We start from the raw sequence: 19,971 nt of genomic DNA, 5'->3' as shown, positions 1-19,971 counted from the left end.
GGCTCTCTGTTCACCTCACAGATTATTTCTTTTGCTGAGAAGAAACTTTTTTTTTTCGTGTTTGAGATTTTATTGGCTGTATTGAGAAACAGTACACAAGACATTTCACTTTGTACACAATTCTTAACACACATACCGGAAATCTAAAAAGCCTTATACTGTGATTCCTTTTCAGTTATTCCAGTGACTTTCCAGCTTTTAATTTGAAGTCAATTTTTTCTTAATAGAATATCAAGTACCAGTATCTTTGAATGTTGTTGTTACTTAGGTCCCACTAATTCAAAACTTTGTCAAACACAACATACTCAAATTTTTCATCTTTCACAGCACATTAAAAATATTAGGAAAACTAGATTTCCACAACCAAAGATGTTACAGAGTACATACGATTCTGACAGCAATGATCCAGTAGTGGTCTTCTTTAGGAAACAATTATACTAAAAAACACAGGAATAGAACTAATTTAAAATATTCAAGACATTAAATGCAATACTGTGACTCCAAACTGCCATTTAATATGCTTTGTATTGTAGGATATAAAACTAACCCCCCACCTATGGAATGTTAAGCTGACACCAAAGACAGTCCAAGCCTCCCATAATTCAATATCCCACTATTTTCTGGTTGTACCCAAAAATAAACAACCAGCAAATTATTTCACTTCTAAAAAAAATCATTTACACTTAAAAAATGGAATGAGGTGGGATTCCCTCCTTTTTAAAAATGTTTCTAGAGCTACTAAAAAACTTGCATTTGCAAAATAGTTGATAAAAATATTCCTCTGGACTGTACAAGAAGGGAGACGGGACCACTGAAAAGACATGGTGTATGATTAATCAGACTTGGCTTCTTTCTCTTCTGCTTCATCAGAGGCTGGACTCTCCTGCAGGTAAATCTTCTGCAGGTAAATCTTCTTTAGTTTCTTGGGTAGCCACTTCAGCCTGTTTTCCCTTTGCTCCCCTTTTCCCTTTTTGAACTTTTTTGTCTGATTATTTATCCTCGCCGGCCACCTTCCGGGGCTTGGCGTCTGCCTTGGCAGGAGCAGGCTTAGCCGACAGGCGGACCGACCTGGGCTTGGGCTCCTCCTTCCCTCTGCCTTTAGCCGAGCTGACCTTCCTCTTGGGCATCCTGGCGGCGCGCGGGGCACATGCAAGTGCTGTGAGCTGAGGCGTGCCCAAGCCTTCCAAAGCTCTGAGAAGAAATTTTTTAATTTGATTTCACCCCATTTATTGATTCTTGATTTTGGTTCTTGCTCTATAGGAGTCTTATTAAGGAAGTTGGGGCCTAATGCCATATAATGAAGATTAGGTTCTACATTTTCTTCTATTAGACGCAGAGTCTCTGGTTTAATTCTTAGGTCCTTGATCCACTTTGAGTTGAGTTTTGTGCATGGTAAGAGATAGGAGTTTAATTTCATTTTTTTGCATTTGGATTTCCCATTTTCCCAGCACCGTTTGTTGAAGATGCTATCTTTTCTCCAATGCGTGTTTTTGGCACCTTTGTCTAATATAAGATAATTGTAATTTTATGGGTTAGTCTCTTTGTCTTCTATTCTGTACCATTAGTTTACTAGTCTGTTTTGGTGCCAGTACCATGCTGTTTTTGTTACTATTGCTCTGTAGTATAGTTTAAGGTCTGGTATAGTGATGCCACCTGCTTCCCTCTTCCTGCTAAGGATTGCTTTAGCTATTCTAGGTGTCTTATTTTTCCAGATGAATTTCTTGACTGCTTTTTCTATTTCTATGAGGAATGTCATCGGATTGTGATTGGACTTGCATTAAATCTGTATAGTGCTTTTGGTAGTATGTTCATTTTGATAATATTAATTCTGCCTATCCAAGAGCAAGGTAGATCTTTCCATCTTCTAAGGTCTTCTTTGATTTCTTTCTTTAGAGTTCTGTAGTTTTCATTGTATAGATCTTTCACCTCTTTCATTAAGTTGATTCCCAAGTATCTTTTTTTTTAAGTTATTGTAAATGGGGTAGTTTTCTTATTTCCTTCCCAGAGGACTTGTCACTGATATACAGAAATGCCTTTGATTTCTGGGTGTTGATTTTATATCCTGCTACTTTGCTGAATTCATTTACTAGTTCTAGGAGCTTTCTGGTGGAGCTTTTTGGGTCTTCTAGGTATAGAATCATATCATCAGCAAATAGTATTAATTTAAGTTCTTCTTTTCCTATACATATCCCTTTAATTTCTTTCATCTGTTTAATTACTCTGGCCAGTGTTTCAAGAACTATGTTGAATAGAAGTGGTGAAAGAGGGCATCCCTGTCTTGTTCCAGTTTTTAGAGGGAATGCCTTTAATTTTTCTCCATTTAGAATGATGTTGACCTGAGGCTTGGCATAGATAGCCTTTACGATGTTGAGATATATTCCTGTTATCCCTAGTTTTTCTAGTGTTTTGAACATGAAGGGGTGCTGTATTTTGTCAAATGCTTTTTCTGCATCTATGGAGATGATCATATGATTCTTACCTTTGGGTCTATTGATGTAATGAATTACAATTACTGATTTCCGAATGTTGAACCAACCTTGCATCCCTGGGATGAATCCCACTTGATCATGGTGCACAATCTTTTTGAAATATTTTTGTATTCTATTTGCCAGAATTTTATTGAGAATTTTTTCATCTATTTTTCATTAGAGATACTGGTCTGAAGTTTTCTTTCTTTGATGTGGCTTTGCTTGGTTTTGGGATCAGATTGATATTGGCCTCATAGAATGAGTTTGGAAGTGCTGCCTCTTTTTCTATTTTCTGAAATAAGTTGTAATAAGAGTATTGGTATTAGTTCTTCTTTAAAGGTCTTGTAGGAATCAGCTGTGTATCCATCTGGTCCTGGGATTTTCTTGGTTGGTAGGCTTCTGATGGCGTCTTCTATTTCATCACTTGATATTGGTTTGTTTAAATTGTGTATATCTTCCTGATTCAATCTGGGCAAATCATATGACTTAAGAAATCTGTCGATGCCTTCAACATCTTCTATTTTATTGGAGTATAAGATTTCAAAATAATTTCTAATTATCCTCTGTATTTCTGTAGTGTCTTTTTTCATCATATATGATGGTAATTTGAGTTTTCTCTTTCCTCTTCATTAGCATAATTAAGGGTCTGCAATTTTATTTATTTTTTCAAAGAACCAACTTTTAGTTTTGTCAATTTTTTCAGTTGTTTCTTTTGTTTTGATTTCATCTCTAATTTAAATTATTTCTTTCCTTCTGCTTTTGCTGCTGATTTTTCCTTCTTTTTCTAGGGCTTTGAGATGTAGTGTAAGGTCATTTATTTGTTGACTTTTTTTTCTTTTAAGGAATGAACTCTGTGCAATGAATTTCCCTCTTAGTACTGCTTTTCATAGTGTCCCAGAGATTTTGATATGTTGTGTCTATGTTCTCATTTACCTCTAGAAATTTTTTAATCTCCTCCTTTATGTCTTCTGTAAATCATTGTTCATTCAGTAGCATATTGTTTAGTCTCCAGGTAATGGAGAAATTTTTATTTTTTATTTTGTCATTGATTTCCAATGTCATTCCATTATGATCTGATAAAATGAGTGGTAGTATCTCTACTTTTTTGTATTTGCTAAGAGTTGCTTTGTGGCATATTATACAGTCTATTTTACAGAAGGATCCATGTGCTGCTGAGAAGAAAGTGTATCCACTTGATTCAGGTTGAACTCTTCTACATATGTCAGTTAAGTCTGTTATTGATTGTATTATTGAGTTCTGTAGTTTCTTTATTCAACTTTTGTTTGGAAGAGCTATCCAGTGGTGAGAGAGGTGTGTTAAAGTCACCTCAGATTATTGTGTTGTGCTCAATTTGACTCTTGAACTTGAGAAGAATTTGTTTGATGAACATAGCTGCACCATTGTTTGGGGCATATATGACTGTTATGTCTTGTTGGTGTATGGTTTCCTTGAGCAGTATGTAATGTCCATCTTTAACCCTTGTGATTAACTTTGGCTTGAAAGTCTACTTTATTTGATATGAGGATGGAAACCCCTGCTTGCTTCAACAGTCCATGTGAGTGGTATGATTTTTCCTAACCTTTCACCTTCAATCTGTGTATATCTTTTCTTATCAGATAAGTCTCCAGTAGGCAGCAGATTGTTGGGTCTTTTTTTTTAATCCAGTCTGCTAACCTATGTTTTTTGATTGGTGAGTTTAAGCCATTAACATTCAGGGTTATTATTGAGAAATGGTTTGTATTTCCAGCCATATTTGTTTGTTTTTATTATTTAACTTGACTTGATTTTCTTCTTTGATTAGTTTTTTCTTTAGGGTACTACCTCCCTCTGCTGATTTTCATTGTTGTTTTTCGTTTCCTCTTCATGGAATATTTTGCCAAGGATGTTTTGTAGTGCAGGTTTTCTAGCTATAAATTCTTTTAACTTTTGTTATTGTGAATGTTTTTTTTTATTTCATCTTCAAATCTAAAGCTTAATTATGCTGGATACAAGATTCTTGGTTGGCACCCATTTTCTTTCAGAGCTTGGTATATGTTGTTCCAGGATCTTCTAGCTTTCAGGGTCTGGGTTGAAAAATCTGCTGTTATCCTAATTGGTTTTCCCCTATATGTAATCTGATTCCTTTCTCTCATGGTTTTTGAAATTCTCTCCTTATTCTGTTTGTTGGGCATTTTTATTATAATGTGTCTTGGTGTTGGTGTGGAAGTATTGTGATTTTGTACATTTGGCATCCTGTAGGCTTCTTGAATTTGGATTTCCAATTCATTCTTCATGTTTGGAAAATTTTCTGATTTATTTCATTGAATAGATTGTTCACTCCTTTGGTTTGGACCTCTATGCCTTCCTCTATCCCAATAACTCATATTTGGTCTTTTTATGCTGTCCCATATTTCTCGAATGTTCTGTTCATAGTTTCTTACTATTATTGCTGTGTGGTTTATGTTCTTTTCAAGATTATATATTTTTATCTTCATTGTCTGATGTCCTGTCTTCCAAATGGTCTACTCTGTTTGTGATGCTTTCATTTGAGCTTTTAATTTGGTTTATTGTTTCTTTCATTTCAAGGATTTCTGTTTGGTTTTTTTTTTTTAGAACCTCTATGCCCTGTTGAGGTGATCTTTTGCTTCTTGAATTTGTTTATGTAGCTCCTTGTTGAAGTGATCTTTTACTGCTTGTATTTGCTCTCTTATATCTTCCTTGAGTTCACAGAACATTTTAACCATGTATATCCTGAATTATTTCTCTGTCATTTTTTCTGCTGTGGCTGCCAATGATTCTAATGATGTGGTGTCTTGATTTGTTTGTGGTACTTTCTTCCCTTGTTTTTTCATGTTGCTACTGTGTCTTCCTTTTCAGCTCTGTGGGTCTGGGGTGTTATTGTTTTTACACTGTAGGTTTGTAGTGCTCTTGTAAGGTTCCAAGATCCCTCTTTTGTGGGGAAAGACAATGTTAACACAATATTTCACCTATGAACAATTTGTTGTTATTAAGACATTTACAGTTTAGTCTCAATGCACCGAAATGTTGGATTCAATTATTATACAAAATATAATCAGTAGTTTCATAAAAAGGTTTACGGTAGACATTGATCTGGGGGTGGGGCGTAGGATGGTATGCTGAGGGGGAATGTTGTGAGGGTATGGGGTTAATATATCTTAGGAAATGTGAAAGAGAAATCTAATGAAGAGAGTTGGTAGTGAGAAAATAGACAGGAAGTAATTTAGGGTAGACAAGTACGTGGGAAGATAGTAGAGTATATAAAACAAACGCATATATGTATTCAGAAAAATACAGGATGTTAAAATTGTAAAATTTGGAGGGGGGGAGAAAAATCAAAGAAGAAAAAAGAGAAAAAAGGGCATATACAACACCTCTATATTATATTATTCAGATGACTCAGTCCTCAAAATTCTATTTCATGCAAAGTTCTTGGTTTCACATATGTTGGGGATATGAGGGCTGGAGTATAGAGGGGTAGAAGAGAAAGAGAGAAAAAAATACTTGAACGAAGAAACCAGGATTGTTGCTAGTTTTAGAGATCCGTATCTTTTCTGTTTCTCTTCTCATCCAATTGGTAGGGTTTTCTATTTTAAGCTGGTGTCTCTGCCCTCAAGATGGTGTAGGTAACCAGGGTGGGAAGACTGGTCCTGTTGTAGGGTGTCTGGAAATAAGGAGTGCCACCTGCCAGTCCCTGCAAGGAGACTGCACCTCAAGGGTCTCTTTTTGGGACTGCTCGTCTGACTTGAGTGCCCGGTATTGTCTCCCTCTCTTGCCTGGATATTTCCCAGCTCCTGGTCTCTCTGTTAGGCTCCAAACTTTAGTCCCATCCCCTTTCACTTAGCAGTTCCCCCTGCAGGACCTCTCACACCAAGGCTCATACCAGGTGGGCGGCACCCTTGTCATACTGCACACCTGCCCAACTGGGAGCTGTTTTTGTGTTGAGTGGTCACTGTGCCTAGTTATCGCCGCTGGGGATGGTGGGTGAGTTGGATACCTGGTACCTGGCCAGATGGGGATCCGATCTGAGAGCTGCCCCCACCAGATATAGCGAGAAAGGTTATCCAAGATGGAGGCAGTCTGCTTCCAGTGCTGGGGTATCTTGTGAGGTGGGGGGAGCCGTGTGGTGGTGTTGTGCTGTGGGTAGGTAGTAACCAGGGGACCTGTGTGGGATCAGAGCGCAGTCTGGAGTTCTGCAGAGGTGTTGATAGGTGATTCTGCTAAGGTGCTTGAGAGCTGTGCATGGGCTAGAACTGCAGGCTTTAGGTTTGGGGAGCCAGGGGTCCGGAGTCCTGCTCGAAAGCTGAGGCTCTGAGCCCTGCACAGGGGTCACAATGCTGGTGATTTCTGTGGAAATCAGCTGTATAGGAGTCCTCTTACACTCTCTGAGATGCAATATTCCGACTAGGTAAGATCTGGGTCACTGAGCAACACAGGATGCTGCCTCCCTCTAGCCTGCCATCTTGGAATCCCCCCTGCTTGTTTATGTGATTTGTGTGAGTGATATGTTTTCTCCCATACTTTCACCTTTAGTCTGTGGATGTCTTCACCTATGAGGTGAGTCTCTTGGAGACAGCATATTGTTGAGCCTTGTTTTTTTTAATCCAATCTGCCAGTCTATGTCTTTTGATTGATGAGTTTAGACCATTTACATTCAATGTTATTATTGAGATATGATTTTTATTCCATGTCATTTTGATTTATTTCTAGTTTTTAATTTGAATTCATTTCTCCGTTGATTCACTATCTTTTGATGTAGTTCCTCCCTTTGCTGCTTTTCTCTTTTTTCATTTCTTCTTCATGAAATATCTTATTTAGTATGTTTTATAATGCAAGCTTTTTAGTTGTGAATTATTTTAACTTTTTATTTATCATGGAAGGTTATTATTTCATCATCAATTCTGAGGCTTAATTTTGCTGGGTATGGTATTCTTGGTTGGTATCCACTTTCTTTCAGAGCTTGGTATATTTTGTTCTAAGATCTCCTTGCTTTGAAGGTCTGGGCTGAGAGATGGGCTGATATCCAGATTGGTTTTCCCTGTAAACATTACCTGTCATTTTTCTCAGGCAGCCCTTAAATTTCTATCCTTATTCTGTATGTTAGGCATTTTCATAATAGCGTGCGTTGGTGTGGGTTTGTTGTAATTTTGTATATTTGTGTTCCTATAAGCCTCCTATATTTGATTTTCCATTCTTTAGTTTTGGGAAATTTTCTGATATTATTTCATTGAAAAGATTATACATTTCTTTCATTTATACCTCTGAGCCTTTATTTAACCCAATAAATCTTAAATTTGGTCTTTTTAGGTTATCTAATATTTCTTGAAAGTTCTGTTCATGGTCTCTTAACATCTTTTCTCCATGGTCAATTTTGTTTTCAAGATTATATATTTTGGAGCTGGGGATGTGGCTCAAGCAGTAGCACACTCGCCTGGCATGCGTGCAGCCCAGGTTTGATCCTCAGCACCACATACAAACAAAGATGTTGTGTCCGCTGAAAACTGAAAAATAAATATTAAAATTCTCTCTCTCTCTCTCTCTCTTTAAAGAAAAATATTATATATTTTGTCTTCATTGCCTGAAACTCTGTCTTCCAAGTGAGCTAGTCTGTTGGTGATGCTTTCAATTGAATTTTTAATTTGGTTTATTGATTTTGAGGACTTCTGCTTGTTTTTTGCCCCCAGAATCTCTCTTTATTGAAGTGATCTTTCACTTCCTGTATTTTCTCTCTGATTTAACTCCTTATACCATCCTTTACTTCATAGATCAGTTTAACATTTGTACATTCTAAACTCTTTCTCTGACATTTCTTCCACCCTCCAGATTGCTGGAGTAAGAGATGGATTCTGTTAATGGAGTATCTTGGTTTGTTTGGGGTGATTTGTTCCCTTGCTTTTTCATGTTGTTTGTGTATCTACCCATCTAATAGTATAGGTCTAAATCAGTAGAGTTTCTGCCCAGTTGACTTTTAGTGTCCCTGAAGGTTTCTAGTACCTCATCATTTAGGGGGAGACAAATAATAACAACAACCAATGCAAATAATATACAGAATTAAACTAAATAGTTCCTACTATGACATCAACGATGTAAGTTATCATAATAAACAAAAATGATATGATCAGTTATTGCCTACAATAAAAACAGTAAGTTTACAAAATGGTTTACAATTTCAAATGATGGACAGAACAGAAGAAATATAGTATGTGATGATTATGACGGAAGAAAAGATAGAAGTAAAAAATTAAAGGAAGAATGAAAGAACAATACACATTGTCTGTTAGTGGGAGAAAGAGAAGGGAAACAGGTACACAACAATACATATAAATTAAAAGTTTTTAAAAATTAAAAATAAAAGAACATATTACAAAACTAAAATATACTAGTCAAACATCCTAGTCCTCAAAAAACTGATCCATGAAAAATAACTGGCTTCAAAAATGCTATAAATGAGAAAAAAACAAATATGAGTATGTATAAATGTCCATGTACTGTTAAGGTCACAATTAAACAGAGAAAAGAAAAAAAATCTTGATGAAAAGTTAAAGAATTCTTTCCATTGGAGTTCAAAAGATTCTCAGCTTCTCTTCTCAGCAGTTTTAAATGGGGTCTTCTGGAACATGATTCTCCACCCTCCAGATTGCTGGAGTGAGAGAGGTAATCCCAGAGGCAGAATTCCTGAAGGCAGGGTTTAGGGTTAGGTGGGCTCCAGGCTGTTTGCTGAATGCCATTTGGACTGGAGATTTTAAATCAGTGCACCTCCAGGGCCAAATAATTGCTGGTCAATGCTAGAAGACTGTACTACAGGGATCTCCCCTGGGTTCCACTTGTGTGGTAGAGGAGCCAATTCTCAGTCTGCTATGTCACCTTCACCCCCATGTTTCCTGGTCTTCAGTTTAGTTTCCAAACTCAATCATTCTCATCCCTGCCCTTCCCAATTCCCTGCCAAACTCTTCTCTCCCAGCCAATCCTGTAAGCAGCCAGATTGGAGAGGGAGGAGTAGAGCCCAGTGGGTTTCCATGACAGTTGTTCCCTGTGTAGACCTCTCTCCATGTTTGATTTTCTCCTGTTCACTTAAGCACACTCTATATTGTGCAGTGTGTGTTTACTGAGCCTGTATTTTGGGCTAAACTCAGGTTTTCTAGGAATTGGCTCCTTCACTGGCTCCCACACTGCAGCTGCAAAATGGTTCCTTCCTTAGTCCTCCACAGGCTGCCTGAAGAGATGGTGGATTCTTTCCCACACAAGGATATTGTGCAGTGTGCCTTTCAGGTTTGTTGGGCAATGTCCTTGATCTCTAAACACAGTACCCAGACTTTCCTCAGGCCTCCTAAAAATGTGGATTCTTTTAATTCCCTTATACCTCCACTTTGCTTGTGTAGGGACTGCTCTGGCTGGTGCTTCTGACCTGGCCACAGAAGCTGCTGGTACCCTGGGGATTTCCTCCTTATTTTATTATATCCAAACTCCTGAGTCTCCTATCTGTTTTGAATGTCCAGTTATAAGTTCCAGTAAAGTCCCCCTGCTTTTTTTTGTTCACTCACCGTGCTGAGAAGCTGCCTGTCAGTTTTCTTGGTTTCACTCCATGGAGCAGCTAGGAATGTGACCTTCTCTATTCTTCCATCTTCTTAATCTCTAAAATATTTTTCATCATGATGTCTTATTAGCTTGTTTTCATTCTTTCTTTCCTATTGACTCAAGTATTTAAAACTAATGAATTTTGCTATGAACATTGCTGAGCCACATCCCATACAATCTAATATTGGTTGTTTTCTAGAAATGCTACAAGGTTGGTCTTTCTATCCTCTGACTCAAGGAGTTTCCAGGTGGAAAGGCCTTGTGTTTTCCACTTTTGTTATTTATCTCTAATATTTTTGCCTGTTATCAGAGTGTTGTCTGTAGTCTTCCTCCTCTTTGGAATTTATTGAGATTCTGTTTTTGTTTTTTAGAGGCCTTATTGAACCACAATACAAATAAAAGGCCATCAACTCCAATTTTAAATCAAATTAAAGCAAGTTGTATTGTGTACACAAAGGCTGGCCAGGACTGTCTCTCCCCATCCCAGGCTAGAGATCAGCACCCCAACTCTCCAGGAAAAAGGTTTTATAGTACAAAAAGTTGCAAAGGGGGTGTCTTGAGAGCTTATAACTAACAGGTTTTTGATAAGCATAATACAAAGGCAGATAGTAGGTTAATGATCTACATGACTTAACATTTAAAGATAGGAAATAAATTTATATCCCAACATCAGAATGTATGAGGCGCCACTGAGGTTTTAGAGAGGGTTTTTACCTGGTCAGGGAAAGCCAGGCATGGGTGAGTTCAAGGCATGGGCAGGAATTCCAAGCAAGTTTAGAAATCTCAGTAATTTATAGTAAAACAGAAATTAACTTTTCATGACTTTGTGATAAGATGGCTCCCAATCTTAAAATGGAATTAGGCTGTGTTCATCAGTCTAACATTTAGTATTTTTTTTTTTTTTTACTATTTTTTGGCATTGATATAGAAGGACTACCCTCTTTAGGACAGAGAGTTGAATATATCAGTCGGATCTTTCTTAATAATGTTTTTTTGGTTCCATATTCTTGTATATTTTTCTATTTTGTTTATTATGGACTGTGAGAAGTAAAGTTTTCTATTACTACTGTGTTTCTCTTTTCCTTTACCTATTCTAACTTCTACTTCATGGTTATATCTGCTATATTATTTGCTGTAAAAATATTAATAACTGTTACATCCTCATTGTGAGTCAGCTCTTTTTGCATTATAAAATAATGCTTTGTCTACTTTAATACTTTTTATCTTGAATTTTATCTTTTCTAATATTAAGAACATGATTTCTGATCTTCATTTTCCCCCAATCTTTCATTTTCTGTCTTTCTGATAGAAAGTCACTTCATTTTAAATGTGTGTCACAATAAAATTGAACTTTACTTTGTGGCCATCTTCTTCTTTGAAACCCCTTTAACACTTGTTGTTATGGTGTATGTTTGGTGTTAGTCAATGCTGTGGTATTTTTTTGTTTGTAACCTTTCTCAAAAGTTCTCCCCCATTTCTTTAGATAACCTCCATTGGTTCCAAGGAGCAGTAATGGGAAAAAAACAAAAACATGTATCTTCTTTTCCCCTTCTCTCTTTCACCCTTCAGTTTTAGGTAAAATTTTTTCCAAAGTGTTAAAAAAATAACTTTAATATGATTATCCTTCTGTTGCTAAATTATGACTACCAGCCAATATATGCTTTAACTATGTCTTCACTCCACCCTCCATTTTATTTTCCCCTTCTCTTCACAGTTTTTTATAAGTTGTATAGTTTCTATTTTGTTGATATGTAATCATCCTGTTTTATCAGTTCATTCCCTCAGTTTTTTTAGTCTAACCGTAGTAAAACATATTCTTGCTGCCTACCTTCCAATGCTTCTTCAGTTGTGTAATGATGAGCTAAAGTTCATCTTCCAACTGCCATCCACAGTAAGCCTTTCAGGTCAACATTTCCTCCGTGTTTCAGCATACTCAAACATTTATGCTATTTTCTTTCTCTGATCTTCTATTCTTTGGTTTCATCACAGGCCATTGTAATAAGAAACCTAGTTCCTGTGAGTCAAAATGAGTCCTTCACTTTCTCAAAGCATTTTTAATGGTGCACACTGACATCTACCACACCGGGCTCCTTTGATAATCCCTACAGCTGTTACTTTGCGGCTTCTGCCCAATCTCAGATTCTTTTGATTTTACCATTCATATTTTAGTAATCTTTGGTTTACACCTTTTTAAAAAGTGTGAAGGAGGAAAAGAAGACGCTTCTCTTTATGACCTTTTCTGAAGTTGGAAGTTACACCATCACCTTCTGACACCCTTTTGGTTGAACTTTGTTACATGACTATACCTCCCACACAGGGACTGAGAAGTGCAGTCTTTATTTCACACAGCCCTATGCCTACCTAGGGATTCTAAAATTGGACAAAAGTGATAATATAATGGTCTAGGGAGGACATCTAACATTCTTGGCCATATTCCCACTGTTTTATCAAACATACAGAGCATTATTGTCTAAAATACACATTTAAATGATGAAAAATAGCATGTATAGCATTGATAAGGATCAAAGAATAAATATGAACTTTTCAATCCAGAATATGAAATATTTCTTCTAACAATGTGACTTGATTATTATCTATAAATTGTGAGGTTCTATGTTAATGCAGATGATCCTGAGGGATTAATGCTTTAGTTATGAATAAGTATTACTTGATAGGTATCAATTTATTAGAACTGAATAAAACCTCTGAGGGGTATAGGAAGCACAGAGTAATTTGGAACATGGAAGCTTCCCTAATTTTGCTGCACTAGGATGTCCTAAGTACCTCTGATGCCATGTAGCAACAGAAAACTGTGAAAAGTGAGGTGAAAGGATGCCCAAGAAAAGAGAAGACCTTAAAACACTTTACCTTTTGCTTGGAAATACCCTAGATTATGCCTGACATTCATACTGAGTGTGCCTGTCCTTATACTTTCTGTTGGTTTGTTATATTTGATTATACCAAATAGCATCAGTTTAAAAAAATCCCCAAAGGAAAAAAAATTATCCATTTTGAATTTTTTGTTCAGTGTTTTTCAATCCATTCCCACTATTTCTGCTTTTACTAGTCTCCTTTTTCCTTTAACTATCCCCTGGAGACTACTACAGTTTGGAAAAGCTAGCAGGTTTTTGTGTGCTTTGTAAAAGTTGCTTGAGATGCGTTTTTTTCAGTTTATTTTTCTTCTGAAACTACTTGTTTTATTATCAAACATTTGGTTCTTGTCCAGTTCTAAACTGTAGACCCTTGTGAAGCAAAATTTTTTCTCATACATGTATTTTGAACATATTCTAAGATTATCAGATGAGAAATAATAAAAGAGTCAATAAAAGATAATGTTTTAGGTACTTTACATATGTACACAAATGTTTTTCAGGGAAAAAAATCATAAATGGCCTGGTTTTGCTGCACTTAATAAAATAATTCTAAAAGTCTTTCACATGATAGCTATAAGATTTATAAACTAAAACTAAGAAAGAAGCCCAAAACACTTGCAGTGTAATCTCAACTCAACTCTTTATTGTTTGTCTTATTTTGTTTTAATAAGAATTCATTTAAATTATTGAGAATGGGCATATGAAGGAGACATGAAGATTAATAAGTTAATTATATTAATATAATTAATTTATTAATTATATTAATAATTAATAATAGATTAATTAAGTTAATTTTACTTGCAAAAAATTAAATACTAAAACACCAATATATTCCATTTTATAACCTCTTACATGAGTTGTTCTAAACATGATACTCAGAAAATGGAATATATCAGATTTGGGTGCACAGTGAATGATCATTATTGTTGACATTGGGACTTAGTATGTTTTTGTGTTTTTTTGGTCAGCACTTTATTGATCTAAAATAGTCAGAATTGGAGGAAATGTAACATTTTAATAAAATGTAAACCTTTAAACCAAATTTTAATTTCAGCTATTTTGATCTTTATAGATAATATTTCAAAGTGACAACAAAATTGTGTTTCCCCTCTATACCCATATGTTCAAATAAGTGTCATTTAAAACAGCCCAACTGAAAAAAAGGGGGGTACAAAATCCACTCTATTGGGAGATAAGGAAAGAACAGTATGAAAGAGTTTTGCTGACATAAGCACAGGCTAATGCTATTACTGCCTAACTATGGTTATGCTGAGCCGTTCTGCTATATTCAGGTGTCAGCATTTCTATTATGGACTTACATTGTACTCGTAAGAATTTACTGTAATTTACAATCTGGAATAAAGCACACTATTGTTTCTGAAATTCAAGCTGAGTGCATTAACACAATAGGAAGAAAATATAGCACAAGTTAGCTATCCAGTCAAATTAATTAGCTTTATACTCACTTTAAAAAATTACATGCAACTATCAAAAACTTTTTAAAGAAATTTTAGAAAACTGATTATCCTGTCTTCATTGACTTATGTAGATAGTATTAGTTTGTAATCAAATACTCTATACATACAAAATTTAATTTTTTAATAAATAAATTCCAGAAATTTACAATCAAACCTTTTGTGTGTGTCATATTCACACCATTGGGCTGAGGGTATGGCTCAGTGGCAGCAGTATCCCTTTCTCCACTTATATACATTTCCTTCTCAGACTTTTCCTAATTATCACCATTCATAAATAAGAAAGCAGCAAGCAATCAGTTGCACCCAACTATGATATATTCCATTTTCTGAATATCATGTTTAGAACAACTTACATAAGAGGTTATAAAATGGAATATATTGGCATTTTAGTATTTACTTTTTTGCATGTCAAATGCAGCTCATTTTCAAGAGCTTAGAGGATAATTTATTTGCTCATAAACATTATTGAACACCTCCATATGTCAAATATTTTGAAATACATTATCTCACTGAATCATCCCAAGATCCTTATCAGGTAGGAATGAGATTCCAGATAAAAAGTAACTTATTTCAGGTTATTGGCCCTTTCTGCTACCACACAGCTGCTTGCTTTTGTGTCCCCAAGGCTTAACTTGGAAACAGAATCTAATGACTGCCCAAGAAAAAGGTGGTTGTTATCAGGGACCAACTGTGAAGTAGCAGGAATTTTTTTTTTGTTGCTTTTTCATTCATGATTATTTTCCTTATTCTATGCATTCTTTCTGAAAATCTGCATTCACAGTGAGGAATCAATGTCAATGTAGCTTAATGTCTTATTTTCCAGAGATATTGATATTTTAACTTTCTGTAGGAAGAGAGAAGAAGCAAAATCTTATGCCTCCAATTTGTCAAGACTTTTACTTATTTTTCATCAAAGCTGTCATTAAATTTTTTGGACCTAGCCAGGTGTGGTGGTGCACACTTGTAATTCTAGCTACTGAGGAGCCTGAGGCAGGAGGATTACAAGTTCGAAGGCAACCTCAGCAAGACTTTGTCTCAAAAATAAAAAGGGCTGGGGATGTAGCTTAGTTTGAGAGCCCTTACCAAGCATGTACAAAGCCCTGGGTTCAGTCTCTAGGTCTGGAAGAAGAAATAGTTCATTTCAAATTCTTTTGTAACTCTCTATGACAGTCTTTCTCATTATGAATATAAAAATCTCAAAGATTATTTTTCATCATAAGAAGTGCTGGTGCTGCCTTAGGTGGGTGCATGAAGAATGTTAAATATATAGGTCTTGAGTGCTTTTGCAAATTTCATTCATTCAATGTTGAATATCCATGAAGGTTACAAAATTAACTTCTGCTTTTATCTACTATCCCAAGGCCAAGAAGCCAAGCCTAAGAAACTCACCAGATTTCACCTGTAGTACCTAAATTTATGTGAGTTCCTTTTGTCTTGAAGGCCCCCAAATTTACTAAGGTTCCTAGACTGACAATAAGTGACTTCCTTACCATCTGGAGCCTATAACTTAGGTATGAGGCCAGTCTTACTAGGTGGACTTTGTAGTTATTGGATCTGTAAGCACAAAATGACGGTGCAGACCTCAACAGATTCAGGGAAGCTGTTTATTGTTCTTTGTGGACTTGGGCACCTAGGGTACAATTAGGGTGGTTTCGTCATTGGAAATTGTGGATTTGCCGTTCATATAGTCAGGGGCTGGTTATGTAGATTAAAACTTTTAACTCAGGAGGGCAGCTATAAAAGGTTGAAACTCATTATTACTTGGAGAGATAGGAGTCCAGATTGTGAGGGATGGATATTTCTTTTTCTGGAGTTTATTGTTTCCCAGAGTTTCAATATTTCTCTCCTTTCTTCAGGGCTTATTGTTCAGTATATACTGTGTGTCCTTTTAGGAATAATTAGCAATGGAGGGAGGTTAAAGTCCAGAGCCTAACATTCAGTATTCCCCTCCTTCCTTTGGGGCCCATTGTTATCAGGGAAGGATTTACTGGAAGGTTAATACTTGGCTAGTTTCCTCTCCCCGCTCCCAAGCTTGCAGTACTTTGCATGGTCCTTTTCCTTGCAGCTCTGGAACATTGTCTCTGCTTTTCTTTTGGGGTTGTTTTGTAGGATTATTATTTTCCATAACTCTTCAGGAGCCACAATTAATTCAGCATAGTTCTGTAAAAATGGCTCACCTTACCTAATGGAGAATCATTCTCAAATATGACAGTTCACCTTAGGCTTTGATAGTCCTATGATTTTTCTAGTTTTATCTTAATACAAAGGAAAACAGATTCTTGATGAATATACGCAAATAACTACATTGCCATGAAAAGTGAAGAGTCAGAGCTTCAGAACTTGGGGGTCAAGAGAAATCAGATCATTCAAAAATATTGTTTTAGTTTATAAAAACAGTGTATACTAAATTTTTGTGGGATATTGATAGCTTTAAATTAAAGAGAAAGGATTTTTTAATATCAAAAATATAGAGCACTAAAATATCAACAGGAATATGAACAAATTCCAATAACAAATGCCCCTCATTAGTTCATTAAGTCCTGTGCTGTTTTTATTTTGGGTTACTAGTCTGCTTTCCTAAACTGTCTGCTTCTGAATCATAAAGAATCCTGGAAATTTTGACTCAGCTTGTTGGTTTTATTTAAAAGTAGTGTAAACCATTTCATATCACACTTGATCATAGCCAAAAGCCTGAGAAGCAATAATAATATCATATCAGAACCTGTACCCAAGATTATATTCTGTAAAGAAAAGATTGCAGTACTTTGCATAGTCCTTTTCCTTGCAGCTCTGGAACTGATCTTTTTTGGTTGAAAATAGAAACTCTAGCCAGTATCCTAGAGCAGAGCCTCTGCCAAATGTCAAATTAAATTAAAAAAATATGTGGATGACAAATAATGCCTGTGGTTAATTTATATTTGCAACCCATAATATTAGAATGGAGAGGGGTAATATTCTCTATTGGAATACATTGTATACTGTTCCATGAGTTTTTAATCTGTATTTGCTCTGATATTAAAATCATGGGAGCTGGGCAAAGTGATATGGGTCTATAGTCCCCGCCAATGGAGAGGCCCAGGGTCAGAAGGATCACTTGAACCCAGGAAGTAGGGATCAGCCTGGGCAACATAGTGAGAACTGTCTCAGAAAAGAAAAAAAAAACATACTGTGAAAGTAAGAACATGGAGAAATCTCCAGGAACTTCTCAGGATTTTTTATTGTTGTTGTTGTTACTATTGGGTTACTATTCTATCATCTTTTAATTTTTAAGGTAAAAAAAAAAAATTGGGCTGGGGCTATAGCTCAGTGGAAGAGCACTTGCCTAGCATGTGTGAGGCACTGGGTTCCATCCTTAGCACCGCATGAAAAACTGAACAAATAAAGGCATGCTGTAATTTGTAATTTTTTTCCAGCAATCTTCTTTAGGTATATAGTATCTGGAAAATGTAAGGTCAGGCAGTGGGGACCCAAAAAAAGGAGGCAGATTAAAAAGGCTGCTGAAGGAGGCTTTATTGAGATTTGCTAGGGGTGAGACCCTCCAGACCAACAGGGTGAGTCTGGGGAGAAGGGGGGCTCAACCGACTGGAAGTTTATTGGGCTTAGGGCAGAAAGGGAGGGCTTGGGACAGGAAAGGAGGTTTTTAGAGTCCCTTGTCATACTGGGGTTGGTCGGGGGAGCTTGCTGAGATCCAGGATTGGTCAGGAGACCCCACTAATTGACAGGTAGATCTATCAGTGCCTGATTGGTGGTTCTTCAGCAGGTGCTGGTTGCTTGGTGCTTTGTTCCTCAGCCAACCTCAAACTGACCAAACAGAAAATTATATTTTATTTTCCCTATATTCAAGATACAATTGAGGGAAAGCCAAATCAAAAAATGACCAGAGATTTGGACACTTGGTTAAGATACTATCATAGGCGCCTGAGGAATAATACTTTTTTACTTCTTTACTCAGAGGGACAACAAACATTTAAAATAACATAAAAAGTAACATGTTTATAAGGAATCTTGATTTCCTTCCTCTTCCTCCCCACATTTGCTTTACTTGCTTTTTTTCATAAATAATGAAGGAATTAAAAAGTCAATATTGAGTGCAGAAAAAAATTTCTGATAAGACACCGAATCACTGCTTTCTGAGCAGATCACACAGAAGATAAGTCTTTGATATTGTACCTTAAAGCATTAACCAGTAAACCAAGAAAGCAAGTCCATTATAACTGAGAAAACCTTACTAAAATTTCAACATATCACCTAGCTTCTTTTCAGATTCATAAGACAAAATGAAATATACATAGCAAGTTCTGTTTTTTATTATGCCTTTTCATTTTCTGAAGCAAACTAACCCTTTAGTTATACTTCTTCTTTCCTAGGGGTTCTACTAGGTCAAAATCATTTTCATAACAATTCTAAGATGTTATTTTTCATATGCTATGTATTTATTATTCTTATTTCAAATGAATCAGTAAACATTTTTTTTAACAATTGGTTCAATTTCCAGTTTGGCATAAATACCAATACTTCTAACTCACATAAACCAAAATATTCTGGAATCCTCAGTAAGTCCTAGGGTCCTTTGGTTTCGAGGCTAAAAAGCTTGAAAACTACTACTTTTGAAGAAAACTACCTGCCGCAGTCCGGCTGCAGCAAAATAACCGGGGGGTGACGAATAACTTGTGTACGTTGATACAGCAGGAGTAGGAGCCGTTTATTGCAGGACAGGAGCAGTATTTATACATTCCACACAGCTTATCTAATTAGCATAAACTAGATACATCAGTCAACCAATCAGGAATCTCCACACTTAATGGCTTGTTTTTGTTACTTCTCAAACCGCTCCCTCTGGCATTTTGCCAGGCACCATCCAGACTTGTTTACGAACTCTAACATTCCCCTGGCAAAATGCCAGGTGTTATTTTGACTTGTTTACAGACTCTAACAACTACCAGTTTTCCTTGAAAAACAAGAGTAGTGTACACTCAGGTGTATCTCTCTGTCATGATTTCTCTCTCATTACTATCAATTACAATTTTCAGCCAAGGAACTAAGTTCTGTTTCTCACAGAGAAAACTAGGTGGGGCGGAATGGATAATTTAGAGCTGTTGAGCATACAAAAGCAACTTACTAGAAATGCATTCTAATTATACATGATAATGGAATTCATTGTTACATATTCATACTTGTACACAATATAACAACACACTTTGGTCAATCAATTCATTCTCCAGTACTTCCCCTTTTTCTTTTTCCCCTCCCCCCACCAGGGTCCTTTTCCTTTACTGTACTGGTTTGTCTTCTATTTTCATGAGATTTCCCCTCCCCACGCACACACCCCTTTCTGTTCCTTTTTCCTCTCTAGCTTCCATATATGAGAGAAAATATATAACCCTTGACTTGACCCCTGACATCTCACTTAACATAAACTTCTCAAGTTCCATTCATTTTCCTGCAGATCACACAATTTCATTCTTCCTTATGGTGGAGTAAGACTCCAATGCGTGTGTGTGTGTGTGTGTGTGTAAATATATATATATATATATATATATATATATATATATATATATATATATATATATATATATATAT

General features: G+C 36.1%; 1 protein-coding gene, 1 long non-coding RNA gene and 1 pseudogene across 32 annotated transcripts in view; 2 read left to right on the top strand and 1 right to left on the bottom strand.

Annotated features, from left to right (window-relative positions):
- Positions 1–19,971, top strand: part of Nrg4 (neuregulin 4) — a 188,931-nt gene that overhangs the window by 115,015 nt on the left and 53,945 nt on the right. The window lies entirely within an intron of this gene.
- On the top strand, positions 199–17,709 carry LOC125613374. The gene is made up of 3 exons (XR_007343946.1): positions 199–379; positions 5,628–5,632; positions 17,699–17,709. It is a non-coding gene; the product is annotated as an uncharacterized LOC125613374 (long non-coding RNA).
- LOC107137914 lies at positions 408–1,216 on the bottom strand (annotated as a pseudogene).

Source organism: Marmota marmota, unplaced genomic scaffold (genome assembly GCF_001458135.2).
Source record: "Marmota marmota marmota unplaced genomic scaffold, marMar, whole genome shotgun sequence".
Taxonomy (NCBI): domain Eukaryota; kingdom Metazoa; phylum Chordata; class Mammalia; order Rodentia; family Sciuridae; genus Marmota; species Marmota marmota.
This window is presented reverse-complemented; position numbering and strand designations above follow the sequence as displayed.